The 21323-nt window shown below is 40.4% G+C and overlaps 1 protein-coding gene across 2 annotated transcripts in view; it reads left to right on the top strand.

Annotated features, from left to right (window-relative positions):
• Positions 1-21323, top strand: part of ZFP91 (ZFP91 zinc finger protein) — a 39550-nt gene that overhangs the window by 6002 nt on the left and 12225 nt on the right. The window lies entirely within an intron of this gene.

Raw genomic sequence — 21323 nt, 5'->3', positions numbered from 1 at the left:
TAATTTTTAAAGTTACTTGGTTTTTCAGTAAAATAGCAGAGCGAAATGATACACGGTATACACAGTACAGTATAGATTCTTGTGGAGAGTCATAAATGCATTTTGAAGAATGCAGAAAGAAAAGTGTTCTAAGATTGCAGCCTGGTGAATAATTAAATGGGCTCATTAGGTTATTTCAAATAGCAAACCAGATATATGTATTAAAAGTATTCTTATCTGGATTATGAAGGGAAGCTAATGTCAGTTTTGTTTTTTTTTTTAACGCTTTTTTAAAAAGACTGTTCTGGCTTTGCAGATTGGATTATTAAAATTGCCCATACCATGTTGAGCCAGTTGCTCATTTATTAAATTTTTTTCCTAGTTATTGACTTTGTTCCTTGATACTGTGTTCAAATGCATCGCATCCTTCTTAAAACTAAAACAAAGATACGTTTAAGCATATTTCATTTACTTTGTCTAATCTTGGTCCAGTCCTAAAGTATTAATCAGTTAATTTATTATGTATATATGTAATACGAATACATATTATTCTCAGTGTGGACTTTTCTCTTTTAAAGAATGCTTTGCAATATGCATGTACAGGTCAAGTGTAGAACCTGAATTTATGCCATTTAGAAGAATGGTAGTATGGTTAGGAACCAGTAACTTAATTACTCTGTGAGTAATTAGGTATCAGTGACCAGGTTTTTTTTTTCCTCTGAATTTTAGAATCTGCTAGTATTTTATTTCATAGTATACCAGGCAGAATGTTGTGACAGGTGACAAGTAACAGCAACTTCTATTAAGACAAAAGCCACAACCTGCATCTGTCAGCTAGAATTATCTCCTGGGTCTAAAGACATTATTTTGGGTTGCCTTGCAGTGAACTCACAGAATGTGGTAGAAATTAAGAACTCTGTTGTAGATAACTTTTTAATTGATCTTTTGTGTCAATTTCTTAAACCAGAAGTTGGCATGTTACGTAAAGTTTTGCATTGAGGAGAGATTTAATCAGCTTGTTAAATGCCCTGGATTTAGAGTTAGAACTCAGAGTTTGAATTCAATTTCTGTCTTTTATTGCAAATAAACTCTGCACAGCAACTATTAGAGTTGATAAATTGAGCAAGGTAGTGGGATACAAGAGTAACATACAGAAACCTGTTGTACTAACAGATTTCTTTATGTTAACATTGAAATATCAGAGAAAGTAAAAAAAAAAAAAAATCCCTCTTAAAATTGCCTCAAAAAGATAAAATATCCAGGAAAAACCCTGACCAAAGAGGTAAAAGACTTAAATGTGGAGAACTGTAAAACGTTGATAAAGGAAATTGAAGGTGATTCAAAGAAATAAATATGGAACCACAAAAGATTAAGAATTACCAGATCAATTCTGAGAGAAAAGAACAAAGCTGGAAGCATAACCCTCCCATACTTTAGACTGTACTACAAAGCTACAGTCAAAACAGTGGTATTGGCACAAAAACAGACGTGAACCAATAGAGTAGAATAGAGAGCCCAGAATAAACACATACACCTGTGGTCAGTTAATCTTCACCAAAGAGGCAAGAATATCCAGTGGGGAAAAGACAGTCTCTGCAGCAAGTGGGGTTGGGAAAGCTGGGAAGCTGCATGTATATCAGTGAAGTTAGAGCACTTCTTCACACTATCAGATCAGATCAGTCGCTCAGTCGTGTCCGACTCTTTACGACCCTATGAATCGCAGCACGCCAGGCCTCCCTGTCCATCGCTAACACCCGGAGTTCACTCAGACTCACGTCCATCGAGTCAGTGATGCCATCCAGCCATCTCATCCTCTGGCGTCCCCTTCTCCTCCTGCCTCCAATCTCACCCAGCATCAGAGTCTTTTCCAATGAGTCAGCTCTTCGCATGAGGTGGCCAAAGTACTGGAGTTTCAGCTTTAGCATCATTCCTTCCAAAGAAATCCCATGGCTCATCTCCTTCAGAATGGACTGGTTGGATCTCCATGCAGTCCAAGGGACTCTCAAGAGTCTTCTCCAACACCACAGTTCAAAAGCATCAATTCTTCAGTGCTCAGCCTTCTTCACAGTCCAACTCTCACATCCATACATGACCACAGGAAAAACCATAGCCTTGATTAGACGAACCTTTGTTGGCAAAGTAATGTCTCTACTTTTCAATATGCTATCTAGGTTGGTCACGACTTTCCTTCCAAGGAGTAAGTGTCTTTTAATTTCATGGCTGCAGTCACCATCTGCAGTGATTTTAGAGCCCAGAAAAATAAAGTCTGACACTGTTTCCACTGTTTCCCCATCTATTTCCCATGAAGTGATGGGACCGGATGCCATGATCTTTGTTTTCTGAATGCTGAGCTTTAAGCCAACTTTTTCACTCTCCACTTTCACTTTCATCAAGAGGCTTTTTAGTTCCTCTTCACTTTCTGCCATAAAGGTGGTGACATTTGCATATCTGAGGTGATTGATATTTCTCCCAGCAATCTTGATTCCAGCTTGTGTTTCTTCCAGTCCAGCGTTTCTCATGATGTACTCTGCATATAAGTTAAACAAACTGGGTGACAATATACAGCCTTGACGTACTCCTTTTCCTATTTGGGACCGGTCTGTTGTTCCATGTCCAGTTCTAACTGTTGCTTCCTGACCTGCATACAGATTTCTCAAGAGGCAGATCAGGTGGTCTGGTATTCCCATCTCTTTCAGAATTTTCCACAGTTTATGTGATCCACACAGTCAAAGGCTTTGGCATAGTCAATAAAGCAGAAATAGATACTTTTCTGGAACTCTCTTGCTTTTTCGATGATCCAGTGGATGTTGGCAATTTGATCTCTGGTTCCTCTGCCTTTTCTAAAACCAACTTGAACATCAGGAAGTTCACGGTTCACATATTGCTGAAGCCTGTCTTGGAGAATTTTGAGCATTACTTTACTAGTGTGTGAGATGAGTGCAATTGTGCAGTAGTTTGAGCATTCTTTGGCGTTGCCTTTCTTTGGGATTGGAATGAAAACTGACCTTTTCCAGTCCTGTGGCCACTGCTGAGTTTTCCAAATTTGCTGGCATATAGAGTGCAGCACTTTCACAGCATCATCTTTCAGGATTTGGAAAAGCTCAACTGGAATTCCATCACCTCCACTAGCTTTGTTCGTAGTGATGCTTTCTAAGGCCCACTTGACTTCACATTCCAGGATGTCTGGCTCTAGGTCAGTGATTACAGCATTGTGATTATCTGGGTCGTGAAGATCTTTTTGTACAGTTCTTCTGTGTATTCTTGCCATCTCTTCTTAATATCTTCTGCTTCACACTATACTTAAATTCAAATTGGCTTAAAATGTAAATATCAGATATGACACCATAAAACTCAGAGAAGGTAGGCAAAAAACATCCTTCTATGTAAATGATAGTAGTGTGGACTAAGAGAAAATATTTGCAAACACTGCAACTGACAAGGGTTTAATTTCCAAAAAAATACAGACAGCTCATGCAGCTCAATATCAAAAAAACAATCAAAAAATGGGCAGAAGACCTAAACAGACATTTATCTGAAAAAGACATACAGATGACTTACCGAGCACATGAAAAGATGCTCATCAGTGTTAATTATTCGGGAAATGGAAATAAAGCTGTAATGAGGTACTGCCTCATACTGGTCAGAATCACCATCATCTGAAAGTCTATAATAGTAAATGCTGGGAAGAGTGTGGAGAAAGGGGGGCCCTTCCACACCATTGGTGGGAGTGTGACTTAGTGCAGCCACTGTGGAGTGTAGTATGGATGCTTGTTTAAAAGCTAAAAATAGAGCTATCATGATCCAGCACTCCCTCTCCTGGGTGTATTATCAGAAAAAGATGAAAACTCTAATTCAAAAAGATAAACATGCCCAGTGTCACGCAGCACTGTTTACAGTTGCCAAGAGATGAAAGCAACCCAAGTGTCCCTCCACAGATGAATGGATACAGAAGATGTGTATTGTGATTGTGTGTGTGTGTGTATATATATGTATATTTTCCAGTGTGTGCACACATGGGTGCACACACACACACACTGAAATATTACTCAGCCATAAAAACATATGAAATAATGACTTTCGCAGCAACATGAATAGACCTAGAATTATCATACTAAGTAAAGTCAGTCAGACAAATATAAATAACAGATAATCGCTTATGTGTGGAATCTGGAAAAAAAAAAAAAAGATACAAATGAACTTAAATTTATGGTTACCAAAAGGGAAAGGAGGGTGGAATCAGGACTTTGGGATTAACAGATACACACTACTATATATAAAATAGATAACCGGCAAGGACCTATTGTATAGCACAGGGAAGTATAGTCAGTGTCTAGTTATGATGGAAGAGAACCTGAGAAAGTACGGTGGGGGTAGGTGTGTGTAAAACGAGTCCCTTTCTTGCACACCTGGCACTAACTCGACGACGTAAGTCATCTGCGCTAAAGTTGAAAACAAAGAGAAACACCTGCATTATGGGTGAGTCAGTTTTTAAGTCCCACTTTAATCCCCTAGATAAATGCTCTGGATCTGCAGTTACAGCTTGGGTTGAATTCAAGTTCTGCCTTTTATTGCCTGGTTAGTACTTCGATGGGATAAATTCTGCCTTTTATTGCAAATAATCTAGTAAACTGAATCCAGTAAAGACTCAATAAAAAGTAACTGTTGTTAGCTTATAAAATTTCAAAGAAATCCTCTCCAACTCCCATCTCAGTCTCTGTGTAAGTTCAGTTACTACAGTAGTCATTCAACTCTGAGCTGCATATGTAGGTATGTAAGTGTCTCATAGTTCTACAACTAGATCACGGAATATAGAAATGGAGACGATTTTCTAAAGATATCTCTTTGTTTCATTAGTATTAAAAAGATGTTTTCAGGATTATTTTTACTCTTACTCCAAACAACTTGGAAATTAAGTGCTCTCCTTTGATTAAAGGTGAGAACTCTGGACATGTTTGAATAAATGATAATGTACACTCAAAAAAGGAACTGGCTGTTGTTTTAAAATTATTGAATTGCAAAGTGCCATGGTCATTTTTCAAGCTGAAATAGTAGTAAAGAAGTGCATTAGGTCCCTGTGCCTACTGTGTTTATTTAACCCTGGTGGATGTGTCTAGAATGCAGTAGAAAATTGCCTCACGAATAGTTCATTCAGCAGGTGATGGTTGAGCATTCGCTGTGTGTCCAGCACCATCCTAGATACTAGGCTGTGCGGTAAATAAGTGTGGGGTGAAGACATTCTAACAGTGTGACACAGTGAAGGTTAAGGAATGGTTTGCTCCAGTGTAGTTACTGATAATCCCAGTGTTGCTTTACCTGCTAATTCTGATCTCACAGACTTTGTTTCTGGGTGGTGTGCAGTGTATATACCACGACACACAGTAGTTGCATGTAAGACAGCCCCTCCTTTTTTTCCCTTAAAGAATATCGAATGAAATTAGAGCTTGGAGGAAACAGTTTGGAATCCTGGTTGTTTAAAATTTTGATTGTATTAAAGTGTGGGCTTCATCCTTTATTTAATATCATTTTGCTGTTTTTAGTTACTCTTCCTGTTGTAGTGATGTTTGGAAAAGATTGCCTAGACAGAATCACCAAATGAGTTAATCAGATCTAGGGATTTATTTAGATTGTTTTCATCAGAGTATTTCTCTTTTCCTGTGGTGGTATATAAATACTTAATTTTTACCATTTGAGTTTCTGCACGAAGGATGTACAAAAAACATTGTCTTCACAATGATACTCTTCCAAAGTTGGCTTAAATAACTAGTTTTGCTTTCAGTTTTTAAAAAAAGCAAAGGACTTGCTTTCCCTGACTTCTTCAAATATGTTGAAATCGACTAATATTAATATTTCAAAATGGACTTTACTAATTATTTATGGAAAACAAAGTAGAGCTAATTATAGAAATACACAGAGTCACACGATCAGGTTTCTGAGACTCAAGTTCTGACTATTGTAATGCTTATGTCTCAAGAGGCTGACAGTACACTAGATAGACATTTTATCTATCCTATTTCCTTCCTGGCCCTTTATCTTAAGGTGACAGGAACCACATTATTCCTCTCACGGTGAGAAAGATGTGCTCAACAACTTGTTCCTTGTTAGGAATGCCCCGTAGCCTTCAGACTTTTTTCTACTTCAAATACCCAGGCCTCCGATGGTTCTTCCTTTCTGTTCTAGTTTCCTAGACGTGCAGACATACCTCATGATTAGTGTGGATTGTGACATGGGCTTAGAAAGCCTTGATTATCAGTTCCTTTCGGTTATAGGATGTTTTCTCAATCAGGTCAATGAGTCTTTCTGTCCCTTACATATACAGAAGATAGGTGTATAATAATTTGCCTATTATGATTCAACATATCAGAACCATCTTAACACAGTTATAAGTTTATCTTGTTATATATAATAAGATCAGATCATTCACTCAGTCGTGTCCGACTCTTTGCAACCCCATGAATCGCAGCACACCAGGCCTCCCTATCCATCACCAACTCCCAGAGTTCACCCAGACTCACGTCCATCGAGTCAGTGATGCCATCCAGCCATCTCATCCTCTGTCGTCCCCTTCTCCTCTTGCCTCCAATCCCTCCCAGCATCAGAGTCTTTTCCAATGAGTCAACTCTTCCCATGAGGTGGCCAAAGTACTGGAGTTTCAGCTTTAGCATCATTCCTTCCAAAGAAATCCCAGGGCTGATCTCCTTCAGAATGGACTGGTTGGATCTCCTTGCAGTCCAAGGGACTCTCAAGAGTCTTCTCCAACACCACAGTTCAAAAGCATCAATTCTTCGGCACTCAGCCTTCTTCACAGTCCAACTCTCACATCCATACATGACCACAGGAAAAACCATAGCCTTGACTAGATGAACCTTTGTTGGCAAAGTAATGTCGCTACTTTTGAAATTGCTATCTAGGTTGGTCATAACTTTCCTTCCAAGGAGTAAGTGTCTTTTAATTTCATGGCTGCAGTCACCATCTGCAGTGATTTTGGAGCCCAGAAAAATAAAGTCTGACACTGTTTCCACTGTTTGCCCATCTATTTCCCATGAAGTGATGGAACCAGATGCCATGATCTTCGTTTTCTGAATGTTGAGCTTTAAGCCAACCTTTTCATTCTCCTCTTTCACTTTCATCAAGAGGCTTTTTAGTTCCTCTTCACTTCCTGTTATAAGGGTGGTGTCATCTGCATATCTGAGGTTATTGATATTTCTCCCGGCAATCTTGATTCCAGCTTGTGTTTCTTCCAGTCCAGCGTTTCTCATGATATACTCTGCATATAAATTAAAGAAGCAGGGTGACAATATACAGCCTTAACGTACTCCTTTTCCTATTTGGAACCAGTCTGTTGTTCCATGTCCAGTTCTAACTGTTGCTTCCTGACCTGCATACAGATTTCTCAAGAGGCAGATCAGGTGGTCTGGTATTCCCATCTCTTTCAGAATTTTCCACAGTTTATTGTGATCCACACAGTCAAAGGCTTTGGCATAGTCAATAAAGCAGAAATAGATGTTTTTCTGGAACTCTCTTGCTTTTTTGATGATCCAGCATATGTTGGCAATTTGATCTCTGGTTCCTCTGCCTTTTCTAAAACCAGCTTGAACATTAGGAAGTTCACGGTTCACATATTGCTGAAGCCTGTCTTGGAGAATTTTGAGCATTACTTTACTAGTATGTGAGATGAGTGCAATTGTGCGGTAGTTTGAGCATTCTTTGGCATGGCCTTTCTTTGGGATTGGAATGAAAACTGACCTTTTCCAGTCCTGTGGCCACTGCTGAGTTTTCCAAATTTGCTGGCATATTGAGTGCAGCACTTTCACAGCATCATCTTTCAGGATTTGAAATAGCTCAACTGGTATTCCATCACCTCCACTAGATTTGTTTGTAGTGATGCTTTCTAAGGCCCACTTGACTTCACATTCCGGGATGTCTGGCTCTAGGTCAGTGATCACATCATCGTGATTATCTGGGTCGTGAAGATCTTTTTTGTACAGTTCTTCTGTGTATTCTTGCCATCTCTTCTTAATATCTTCTGCTTCTGTTAGGTCCATACCATTTCTGTCCTTTATCGAGCCCATCTTTGCATGAAATGTTCCTTTGATATCTCTGATTTTCTTGAAGAGATCTCTAGTCTTTCCAGTTCTGTTGTTTTCCTCTATTTCTTTGCATTGATCGCTGAAGAAGGCTTTCTTATCTCTTCTTGCTATTCTTTGGAACTCTGCATTCAGATGCTTATATCTTTCCTTTTCTCCTTTGCTTTTCGCTTCTCTTCTTTTCACAGCTATTTGTAAGGCCTCCCCAGACAGCCATTTTGCTTTTTTGCATTTCTTTTCCATGGAGATGGTCTTGATCCCTGTCTCCTGTACAGTGTCACGAACCTCATTCCATAGTTCATCAGGCACTCTATCTATCAGATTTAGGCCCTTAAATCTATTTCTCACTTCCACTGTATAATCATAAGGGATTTGATTTTGTTCATACCTGAATGGTCTAGTGGTTTTCCCTACTTTCTTCAATTTAAGTCTGAATTTGGCAATAAGGAGTTCATGGTCTGAGCCACAGTCAGCTCCTGGTCTTGTTTTTGTTGACTGTATAGAGCTTCTCCATCTTTGGCTGCAAAGAACATAATCAGTCTGATTTCGATGTTGACCATCTGGTGATGTCCATGTATAGAGTCTTCTCTTGTGTTGTTGGAAGAGGGTGTTTGTTATGACCAGTGTATTTTCTTGGCAAAACTCTATTAGTCTTTGCCCCGTTTCCTTCCGTATTCCAAGGCCAAATTTGACTGTTACTCCAGGTGTTTCTTGACTTCGTACTTTTGCATTTCAGTCCCCTATAATGAAAAAGACATCTGTTTTGGGTGTTAGTTCTAAAAGGTCTTGTAGGTCTTCATAGAACCGTTCAACATCAGCTTCTTCAGCATTACTGATTGGGGCATAGACTTGGATTACTGTGATACTGAATGGTTTGCCTTGGAAACAAACAGAGATCATTCTGTCATTTTTGAGATTGTATCCAAGTACTGCATTTCGGACTCTTTTGTTGACCATGATGGCTAATCCATTTCTTCTAAGGGATTCCTGCCCACGGTAGTAGATATAATAGTTATATATAATAGTTATATTGAGATCCTTTTTCCTCCACTACCAGTTGAGAGTTGCAACTGGCAGAAGAGGCCCAGGGTCCTGAGTGGGCAGACCTCCACTCAGTAGATAAGAATGGGAAACCCCTAAGAGATACTCGTCTGGACCTGTGGACGTAATCTTATCCTTACACCGAGATTGTGGGTGGGCAAGATCCTGTGACACAAAGAAATTAGCTCTGAGTTAATGACCCCTGATCTTTTCAGTCCCAAGAAGGATCAAGCTCCTCGGAATTAAAACTAGCCAGGTTGATCTCACTGTTAATACACCCAGGCAAGTAGTCCCTTTTGCTTTAGTACAGTTAATTCCCTACTGAGAATTCCTGAGGGTCTGTCTTTTGCTTACATATCTCCTTAAATGTGACTGGCTTGTTTAATCCTAGACTCCCAGTATCCTACCTTCTTATTGACTGATTCTGTTTGTAACTTTAACTCTGAGAATTTCTAAACCCCATTTTCTTTACTGTGACTCTCTCTATAAACTTCTGTGTCAGTTATATATTGTATAACAAACCATCCAAAAGCTTGGTGGTTTAAAAGACAGTAGTTTGTTCTTTTTCATTTGGGCCATTCTCCTCGTGGTCTTCCAGTCAGACATCCTCATGTCGTGTGGTCTCAGGACAGCGGTCCAGAAGCTGCAGGGCCTCTTGAAGTCATCCCACGGAAACCAGATCAGCGTGCAAAATCAGTTGTATTTGTGTGTAAAAACATTGCTTACGATAGTGCCACAAGTATGAATTATCTAGGGAGAAATGTGACACAAGATGTCAAGTATACACTGAAAAGTACGAAACACTGCTGAGGGAAGTTATTAATAAAACCTAAGTTGCTGGGAGGGACTGGAGGCAGGAGGAGAAGGGGACAACAGAGGATGAGATGGCCGGGTGGCATCACCGACTCGATGCACATGAGTCTGGGTGAACTCCAGGAGTTGGTGATGGACAGGGAGGCCTGGCGTGCTGTGATTCATGGGGTCGCAAAGAGTCAGACACGGCTGAGCGACGGAAGTGAAAAGAGCAGTGTGCCTTGTTCATGAGTTTGAAGACTCATTTTTAAGGTTTTATTTCTCCCCATATTGATCTGTAAGTGCAGTATAATCAAAATCCCAACAGGTTTTTTGGTGACCAGTTTTGACTTTGAAAACTTCTTGAAAGAGTATTGGGGACCCATAGGAGTTTGCAAACTACACTGTGAAAACCTTAGTTTCCACTCAAATCCCAACATGTTTTTAGCAGTGGGATTGATTCTCTAAGAGAAAGAGAAAGAGATGGGTGACTTCATGGGCTTCCAGCTATGACTGCCACACGTAGGTGTTCCGTGTTTATTTAACTGTTACTTGATTGAAGGACATTTGGTATTTCTCAGGTTCTCCCCCAACCCCTGGAGAGGGAGGGTAGATTACAGGTGATTGGTTTTTTTTTTTTAAGAAATTATTAAGATACACCATACATGTATAAAAGCACACTTAGGGACGTGTACAGCATCGTGTATCCACAAAGCAAGTCCAGTCACGTAAACATTACCCAGCTCGACACAACACAGTCAGCCATCCCTGAGTGTAACCACTGTTGTTACTTTGAACAGCACAAAGTAGTTTTGCCAATTTTTGAGTTTTATGTAAGTGGAGTAATTCGTTTTATACTCCTGTGTAGGGCCTCTTTTGCTCCCCATTATGTGACGTTCTTCTGTGTTGGATTTGTTATGGACTGTTTATTTTCATTGCTATGTACTGTTCCATTGTGGGAATATATCACAGTTTATCTATTTTTACTACTGACGGGCGTTTGGGTAGTTTGAGTTACTGGCCTTTATGACTCCGTGCTGCAATACCTATTTTATTAACACAGTTTTATTGAGGCACAGTTTACATATCGATAGTTTAAAATACACATGTTTTTAAGTGTGTAATTCTGTCTGTGTAGATACGTCTTTTCTGACATGTTGTATACAGACTTGTACTTAAAATATGTGAGGTTTTCTGTTTTGAGTCTGACTTCTTTCACTTAGCACAAAATTTTTTAGGTTACTCCATGTTGTAGCATGTATAAATATTTTCATTCCTTTGTGTGAAAATACTCCATTTGATCTAAACAGATTGTTCATCACTTGATCTGCTTTTTAAATAGCTACTGTGAATAATGATGGTGTGAATGTTCGCTGCAGTTTTAGATTAAGAATTCACTTTGTTGAAATACTTCTTCTTGTGGTCTTTTAGTATCTTACATAAATGAGCCGCTTTTTTGGCACTTGAACCTGAGACTTGGTGGAAATGAACCAGCTCTCAAATCTGAATTAAGCTCTTGGACTGGCACTTTCCCATTTCTTTTTTATATGATAGGTGTGGTGTAGTGGAATGAATGTGGACTTTGGACTTAGATATACCTGGGTTCCAATCTTAGCTCCACCATTTAATATGTGAGCTTGCGAAAGTCAGTTACTTGTTTTCCTCAACTATTAAACAAAAATATTATTTGGCAAGATTATGAGGACTAAGTTTAGAAAAAAGGAGAAAATATTAGGCACTTAACAAGTATTTAAGGTTTGTTAGTTTTCCTCCAAAAATGTAAATATTTAATTAGAGATAAGACTTACACTCTAATTTGTTCCAGCCTGTTAACCAGCCATTCCCTGTTAACTGTGTAATCTTGGATAAGTTGTTTAATTTCTCTCAGCCTCAATTAGAAAAGTGAGGAGCCAGTCTGAAGGAGGACCAGATCATATTAGGGTAAAACTTAGAACTTGAAGTGTTTTATCGTGATGAAATGGCTGTCGCCTTTTGGATTTGATGTTAGATTGTTTTAAAAGGATTGTCAGCTACTCTCAGATTGAGAAAATTCACTTTATGTTTCATCTTGGTACCTAGAAGAATTGGGAGACGCATGCCTGCCAGCAGCACCAGTGTCTTTTTGTCTCAGTTCACAGCATCCCCCGCTCTCGGTTTGTCCGCTCTTCCTCATCCCACCGTGTGGTATTCACGGCACTCACAGTGGCTGGTGGTATCGTACTCATGGGACAGAGTGAACCATCATGAAACATAGAATTCAGTGCCATTTAGTCCATTGACAGTGCTGTGCTCCCAACACCTCGATCTGCAGAGGCCCTGTACCCGTTAAAGGGAGTCATTTCCCACCCAGCCCCTTTCCAGCCTCTGACGAACACTAACTTAGTTTTATTTGTTATATAGGAGTACTGTTTAACAATACTATGTTCATTTCAGGTGTACAGCAAAGGGATTCAGTTATACATGTATCCTTCTCATTCGCATTTAGGTTGTTACAGAATACTGACCAGAGTTCCCTGTACTGTACAGTAGGTCCTTGTTCGTTATCTATTTTAAACATAATGGTGTGTATCTGTCAGTCCCAAAGGTGCTTGATTCCTCCTCATGAGAAATACTGCGTTTTGTTTGTCCATTCGGTGTTGGACAGCTGTCTTGGTTGTTTGCACATTTGTGGATTGTACTTTACAGACATCCATGCACAGGTATTTGAATACCTGTTTTCAGCTTTGAGGGCATATATGTAGGAGTGGAGTTGACAGGTACTTTGGCCACCTGATGCAAAGAGCTGACTCATTAGAAAAGACCCTGGTGCTGGGAAAGACTGAGGGCAAGAGGAGAAGGGAGCGACAGAGGACGAGATGGTTGGATGGCATCATCGACTCAATCAATGATCATGAATTTGAGCAATCTTAGGGAGATAATGAAGGACGGGAAAGCCTGGCGTGCTGCAGTTTTGGGGGTCGCAAAAAGTCGGGCATGACTTAGCAGCTGAACAACAACCAATGGTAATTTTGTTTTTGTTTTTTTGAGGAACTGCGAAATATTCCACAGTGGCTGCATCATTTTACATTCCCACTAGCAGTGTACAAAGAGTTCCAGTTTCCCTACATTCTGATACTTGTTATTTCCATTTTTAAAATTGCTGTGGTTGTAGGCATTGTGGTGTGTATGAAGTAGTCGTCTCATTGTGGTTGTGATTTACATGTCACTGATGACTTATAGTGAGCGTCTTTTTGTGTGATTTTTGAGCATTTGTCTGTCTTTGGATAAATATCTGTTCAAGCCCTTCCCTTTGCCCATTTTTTAACTGGATGGTTTGTCTTTTGCTGTTAAATTGAGTTTTTTAATATTCTGGATATTAGACTCCTGTAAGATATGTGACTTGCAAATATTTTCTTCCATTCTACAGACTTCACTTCTAATTTATTTAGTGCTAGCTCTTCACATTTAGGTCTCTGATCCATTTTGAGTTAATCTTTGTGTATGGTATAAAGTAAGGGTCCGGCTTCATTCACTGTATGTATCTCCATTTGTTGAAGAAGCTATTCTTTCCCCACAAACGGTCTCGGCAACCTTGTCAAATTATTTGACCGTTAAGTGTTTGGGTTTTGGGGGCTTTCCCAGTGGTTGGATGGTAAAGTATCCCCCGCAATGTGGGAGCCACATTAGATGCGAGTTCCATCCCTGTTTGGGAAGATCCCCTGGAGGAAGTAAAGCATCCCAGTCGGGTGTTCTTGCTGGGACAATCCCGTGGACAGAGGAGCCTGGTGGGCGATAGTCCACGTGGTCACAGAGAGACACGACGGCGCGCACAGAGAGCACGGGCGCACATCTGGACGTTCGCGTGGCTCCCTGGCTGTGACTCTCCACCCTGTTCCAGGCCCACACTGTACTATAGCTTTGTAGTAAGTTTTGAGATTGGACAGAGTACTCCAAATTCTCCAAATTCACTTTCAAGATTGTTTTGACTAAACTAGGCTGCTTGCATTTTCATATGAATTTTAGGATCACATTGTCAATTTCTACAAAAAAGGAAGCTGAAATTTTTGATAGGGATTCTATTTAATCTGTAGATCTTTGGGGGGAGTATTGCCATTTTAGCAGTATTTAAGTATGTTTTTCTTTTTGATTGAATTGTAAGTGGAATCATTTTCTTAATTCTCCTTTTTGGATTGCTCATTGCTGGTATAGTTTAAAAAATTAATTTTTGCCTGTTGATCTTATATTCTGAAACTCTGCTAAATTTTTGTTACCTTTAGTAGTTCTTCTTTGCAGATTCTTTAGAAATAAGGTCATTTTATTTGCAGATAGATTTAGCTTTACTCTCTCCTGTTTGTGTGCCTTTCTTCTCTGGCCTAAGGCTCTGGCTAGAACTTCTAGTAAAGAGTTAAATCCATGAGGAGGAAAAGGGCATCGATACTTTGTTTCTGATTTTAGGAAAGGAGCTTTTGCCAGTAAGTATCTTAGCTCTGGGGTTTTGATAAATGTCCTTTACCAGGCAGAGGAAGTTTCTATTGTGTGTTCTTATATTGAAAGTTTGTTGATTTTGTCAGATGCTTTTAAACTACATCAATTGGGATTGATTTTTGTGTGTTGAACCACCCTCCTGATCCTAGGATCACCTGGTCATAGTTTTAATGTGCTGCACTGTCTCGATATGCTGCTGAATTTGATTTGCAGGAATATTGATCTGTAGTTTTCTTGTATCTTTGTCTGGCTTTGATATCAGTTATGCTGTCCTTCTGGAATGAGTTGGGGAGTTGGGAGGTTCCTTCTAGGCTTTTTTCTTTATCACTGGGAGGTTTCTGATTACCAACTCAGTGTCTTCACTTGTTATTAAGTGTGTTCAGATTTTTGGTAGTTCGAGCCTCCTTTTTTTCCCCTCAGTCTAACTAGAGGCTTGTTGATTTTGTTGATTTTTTCAAAGAACTAACTTGCTTTCATCTTTTTCTCTGTTGTCCTACTGTTTTCTTATTTATCTCTACTTTTTATTCCTTTGTTTTGCTAGTTTTGGGTTTTGTTTGCGTTCCCCGCCCCTTTTTTCTTTAAGGTGTAAAGTTCAGTTCAGTTGCTCAGTCATGTCCCATTCTTTGCTACCCCATGGACTGCAGCATACCAGGCCTCCCTGTCCATCACCAATTCCTAGAGTTTACACAAACCCATGTCCATCGAGTTGGTGATGCCATCCAGCCATCTCATCCTCTGTCGGCCCCTTCTCCTCCCGGCTTCAATCGTTCCCAGCATCAGGGTCTTTTCAAATGAGTCAGCTCTTCGAATCAGGTGGCCAAAGTATTGGAGTTTCAGCTTCAGCATCAGGCCTTCCAATGAACACTCAGGACTGATCTCCTTTAGGATAGACTGGTTGGGTCTCCTTGCAGTCCAAAGAGACTCTCAAGAGTCTTCTCCAACACCACAGTTCAAAAGCATCAATTCTCGGGCTCAGCTTTCTTTATAGTCCAACTCTCACATCCATACATGACCACTGGAAAAACCATAGCCTTGACTAAACAGACTGTTGTTGGCAAAGTTATGTCTCTGCTTTTTAATATGCTGTCTAGGTTGGTCATAACTGCTTCCAAGGAGTAAGCGTCTTTTAATTTCATGGCTGCAATCACCATCTGCTGTGATTCTGGAGCCCCCAAAAATAAAGTCAGCCACTGTTTCCCAATCTATTTTGGCATATCGAGACAGTGCAGCACATTAAAACTATGACCAAGTGATCCCAGGATCAGGTGCGTGGTTCAACACACAAAAATCAATCCCAGTTGATGTAGTTTAAAGGCATTTGACAAAATCAACAAACTGTCAAGATCAGATCAGATCAGTCGCTCAGTCGTGTCCGACTCTTTGCAACCCCATGAATAGCAGCACGCCAGGCCTCCCAGTCCATCACCAACTCCTGGAGCTCACCCAGACTCACGTCCATCGAGTCAGTGATGCCATCCAGCCATCTCATCCTCTGGCGTCCCCTTCTCCTCTTGCCCCCAATCCCTCCCAGCATCAGAGTCTTTTCCAATGAGTCAGCTCTTCCCATGAGGTGGCCAAAGTACTGGAGTTTCAGCTTTAGCATCATTCCTTCCAAAGAAATCCCAGGGCTCATCTCCTTCAGAATGGACTGGTTGGATCTCCTTGCAGTCCAAGGGACTCTCAAGAGTCTTCTCCAACACCACAGTTCAAAGGCATCAATTCTTCAGTGCTCAGCCTTCTTCACAGTCCAACTCTCACATCCATACATGACCACAGGAAAAACCATAGCCTTGACTAGACGGACCTTTGTTGGCAAAGTAATGTCTCTGCTTTTGAATATGCTATCTAGGTTGGTCATAACTTTCCTTCCAAGGAGTAAGTGTCTTTTAATTTCATGGCTGCAGTCACCATCTGCAGTGATTTTGGAGCCCCCAAAAATAAAGTCTGACACTGTCTCCACTGTTTCCCCATCTATTTCCCATGACGTGATGGGACCGGATGCCATGATCTTTGTTTTCTGAATGTTGAGCTTTAAGCCAACTTTTTCACTCTCCTCTTCCACTTTGATCAAGAGGCTCTTTAGTTCTTCTTCACTTTCTGCCATAAGGGTGGTGTCATCTGCATATCTGAGGTGATTGATATTTCTCCCAGCAATCTTGATTCCAGCTTGTGTTTCCTCCAGCCCAGCATTTCTCATGATGTACTCTGCATATAAGTTAAGTAAGCAGGTTGACAATATACAGCCTTGACGTGCTCCTTTTCCTATTTGGAACCAGTCTGTTGTTCCATGTCCAGTTCTAACTGTTGCTTCCTGACCTGGTATAAAGTTAGGTATTGATTAGACATGTGTTGTTTGTTTGTTTGTGTTTTAATGTAGCCGCTAATGCCACTCTGCTGCTTTTGCTGCAGTCCATGTTTTGTGATACGTTGTGGCCTTTGTTGGGTGAGTGCTGTTGCCTCTGTAGGTGCAAACCCAGAACACCAGGGAATTCACTCAATCTTTTTAAATATCGTAAGTGGCCTAATATATGGTCTTTTCTGGATAATCTTCTGTGTGTACTTGAGAAAATTGTATATTCTGTTGTTTTTGTATCTGTTAGTTTTTTTTTTTTTTCCCTGTTTTAATTATTTTAAATACTGTTGTGCAGGTCCTCTATTTCCTAGTTGAATTTCTGAGTAGTCATTTTATCCATTACTGAAAGTAAGATATTGAAGTTTCTAACTTATTTTAGTAACACCTGTTTTCCCCTTCAAATCTGTTGTTTTTACTTCATGTATTACATATGTATAGATTTATAATTTACATTGTTTTGATTGACTTTTAATATACAGTGTCTAACTTTGTGTCCTTACAGCAGTTTTTGACTTGAAGTCTGTTTTGTTTGATACTTGTAGAGCCATTTTCTGTTGATTGGATTGTTTGCTCTCAAAAGATGTTGAGAACCTGTGAATGTAAGATTGTTTGGATAGGATCATGGAGCTTCTTGTTTGCATGGGTTTGTGTCTTAGACTTGGTGGGGGTGTTTTGTCCTTTATTTCTCTGAGTGTTGTTTCTGCTACAGTTACTGAAAACTAACCAAACTGATCACATGGATCAGTCTAAGTCAATGAAACTATGAGCCATGCCATGTGGGGCCACCTAAGATGCACGGGTCATGGTAGAGAGTTCTGACAAAACATGGTCCACTGGTGAAGGGAATGGCAGATCACTTCAGCATTCCTACCTTGAGAACCCCATGAACAGTATGAAAAGGGAAAAAATATGACACTGAAAAATGAACTCCCCTGGTTGGTAGGTGCCAAATATACTACTGGAGAAGAGTGGAGAAATAACTCCAGAAAGAATGAAGAGACGGAGCCAAAGGGAAAACAAAACCCAGCTGCAGATTTGACTGGTGATGGAAGTCAAGTCTGATGCTGTGAAGAATGATATTGCATAGGAGCCTGGAATGTGAAGTCCATGAATCAAGATAGATTGGAAGTGGTCAACAGGAAATGGCAAGAGTAAACATCGACATTTAGGAATCAGTGAACTAAAGTGGACTGGAATGGGTGAGTGTAACTCAGATGACCATTATATCTACTACTGTGAGCAAGAATACCTTTGAAGAAATAGAGTAGCCAGCATAGACAACGAAAGAGTCCGAAATGCAGTACTTAGGTGCAATCTCAGAAACCACAGAATGATCTCTGTTTGTTTCCAAGGCAAATGATTCAGTATCACAGTAATCCAAGTCTATGCCCTGACCAGTAACGCAGAAGAAGCTGAGGTTGAATGGTTCTGTGATGACCTACAAGACCTTCTAGAACTAACAACCAAAAAAGATGTCCTTTTCATCATAGGGGACTGGAATGCAAAAGTAGGAAGTCAAGAGATCCCTGGAGTAACAGGCAAGTTTGGCCTTAGACTATAAAATGAAGCAGGGCAAAGGCTAACAGTTTTGCCAAGAAAATGCCCTGGTCATAGCAAACACCCTCTTCCAATAACACAAGAGAAGACTACACATGGACATCACCAGATGGTCAACACCGAAATCAGATTGATTATATTCTTTGCAGCTAAAGATGGAGAACCTCCATATAGTCAGCAAAAACAAGACTGGGAGTTGACTATGGCTCAGATCATGAACTCCTTATTGCCAAATTCAGACTTAAATTGCAGAAAGTGGGGAAAACCACAAGACTATTCAGGTATGATCTCAATCAAATCCCTCATGATTATACAGTGGAAGTGAGAAATAGATTCAAGGGATTAGATCTGATAGAGTGCCTGAGGAACAACTATGCATGGAGGTTTGTGAAGTTACAAGAGGCGGTGATTAAGACCATCCCCAAGGAAAAGAAATCCAAAAAAGGCAAAATGGTTGTCTGAGGAGACCTTACAGATAGCTGAGAAAAAAAGAGAAACAAAAGGCATAGGAGAGAAGGAAAGATGTACCCATCTGAATGCAGAGTTCCGGAGAATAGCAAGGAGAGATAAGAAAGCCTTCCTCAGTGACCAATGCAAAGAATTGAGGAAAACAACAGAATGGGAAAGACTAGAGATCTCTTCTGGAGAAGGCGATGGCACCCCACTCCAGTGCTCTTGCCTGGAGAATCCCAGGGATGGGGGAGCCTGGTGGGCTGCTATCTATGGGGTTGCACAGAGTCGGACACGACTAAAGCAACTTAGCAGCAGCAGAGATCTCTTCAATAAAATTGGAGTTACCAAGGGAACATTTCATGCAAATCTGGGCACAATAAAGGACAGAAACAGTATGGACCTAACAGAAGCAGAAGATATTAAGAAGAGGTGGCAAGAATACACAGAAAAACCATACCAAAAAAAGATCTTAATGACCCAGACAACACACCTAGTGTGATCACACACCTAGAGCCAGACATCCTGGAATGCAAAGTCAAGTGGGCATCAAAGCTAGTGGAGGTGATGGTATCCCAGCTAAGTTATTTAAAATCCTAAAAGATGATGCTGTTAAAGTGTTGCACTCAATATGCCAGAAAATTTGGAAAAACTCAGCAGTGCCCACAGGACTGGAAAAGGTCAGTTTTCATTCCAATGCAGTGCCAGAGAATGTTCAAACCACTGCCCATTTGCACTCATCTCACACGCTAGTAAAGTAATGCTCAAAATTCTCCCATCGAGGCTTCAGCAGTATGTGAACCAAGAACTTCCAAATGCTCAAGCTGGATTTAGAAAAGACAGAGGAAACAGATCAGATTGCCAGCATCTGCTGGATTATAGAAAAAGCAAGAGACTTCCAGAAAAAAATCTGCTTTATTGACTACGCCAAAGCCTCTGACTATGTGGATCACAACAAACTGTGGAAAATTCTTAAAGAGATGGGAATCCCAACCCACCTTACCTGCCTCCTGAGAAATCTGTATGCAGGTCAAGAAGCAACAGTTAGAACTAGACGTGGAACAACAGACTGGTTCCAAATTGGGAAAGGAGTACTTCAAGGCTGTATATTGTCACCCTGCTTATTTAACTTCTATGTAGAGTGCATCATGTGAAATGCAGGGCTGGAGGAAGCACAAGATGGAGTCAAGATTGTAGGAAATCAAGATAATCAGGAAATATCAGTAACCTCAGATACGCAGATGACACTGCCCTTAAAGTAGAAAGGGAAGAGGAACTAAAGAGCCTCTTGGTGAAAGAGGAGAGTGAAAAGGCTGGCTTAAAACTCAGTGTTTAAAAATCGAAGACCATGACATCAGGTCCCATCACTTCATGGTTAATAGATGGGGAAGCAATGGAAACAGTGACAACTTTATTTTCTTGGGTTCCAAAATCACTGTAGATGGTGATTGCAGCCATGAAATTAAAATTTTGATGTTTACTTCTTGGAAGAAAAGTTATGACCAACCTAGACAGCATATTAAAAAGTAGAAACATTATTTTTCCAGCAAAGGTTCATCTAGTCAAAGCTATGGTTTTTCCAGTAAAAGCTATGGTTTTCCCAGTAGTCATGTAGGATGTGATAGTTGGACCATAAAGAAAGCTGAATGCTGAAGAATTGATGCTTCTGAACTGTGGTGTTGGAGAAGACTCTTGAGAGGCCCTTGGACTGCAAGGAGATCCAACCAGTCCATCCTCAAGGAGATCAGTCCTGGGTGTTCATTGGAAGGACTAATGTTGAAGCTGAAACTCTAAATACTTTGGCCACCTGATGCGAAGAGCTGACGCATTTGAAAAGACTCTGATGCTGGGAAAGATTGAAGGCAGAAGGAGAAGGGGATGGCAGAGGATGACATGGTTGGATGGCGTCACTGACTTGATGGACATGGGTTTGGGTAAACCCTGGGCGTTGGTGATGGACGGGGAGGCCTGGCGTGTTGTGCTCCATGGGCTCGCAAGTAGTAGGACACAGTTGAGCGACTGAACTGAAGAGATTCCTTCTGCTCCATTCTGTACTCTCCTTCTGGGACTGTGTATATTGGTTTGTTTTAATGGTCCCCCACTGATCTCTTAGTCTCTGTTTCTTTCTGTTCTTCAGAGTGGATGCTCTCAGTTGACCTAAGTTTGCTAATGTGTCTCCTTTCTCAATCTGCTGTTTAATGAAATCGTCTAATGAATTTTTCATTTCAGATATTATACTTTTTAGCCCCAGAATTTGATTGCTTTTTATAATTGCTATCTTTTTGTTGGCATTTTTTCTGTTTGTTGAGCCATCATTCTTCTGATATCCTTTAGTTTCGTAAGATTTCCTTTAGCTGTTTGAGCATATTTTGAAAAACCATGTTCTTTGTCTTATGTGGTCTGTCTGAAGGCTGCTTGCTTTTGCTCAGCTCATGACCTACAGAGGTTTCCTTACATGGCTTGTGTAGCTTGTTTCTTGCTTCCGTGTTTACTTGGTTGTTGTCAACCTTTGACTGTATCGCAGAGTCCTCAGACTTGATTGTGGCAGGTGGTATGTGTGTGCATTTCTGATGAGGGACAGTTCTGCTGTTGTCACTTTGACA

This window comes from Bos indicus x Bos taurus, chromosome 15 (assembly GCF_003369695.1).
Source record: "Bos indicus x Bos taurus breed Angus x Brahman F1 hybrid chromosome 15, Bos_hybrid_MaternalHap_v2.0, whole genome shotgun sequence".
NCBI lineage: Eukaryota > Metazoa > Chordata > Mammalia > Artiodactyla > Bovidae > Bos > Bos indicus x Bos taurus.
The sequence above is the reverse complement of the archived record's forward strand: the minus strand, read 5'-3'. Positions and strand labels throughout refer to the sequence as shown.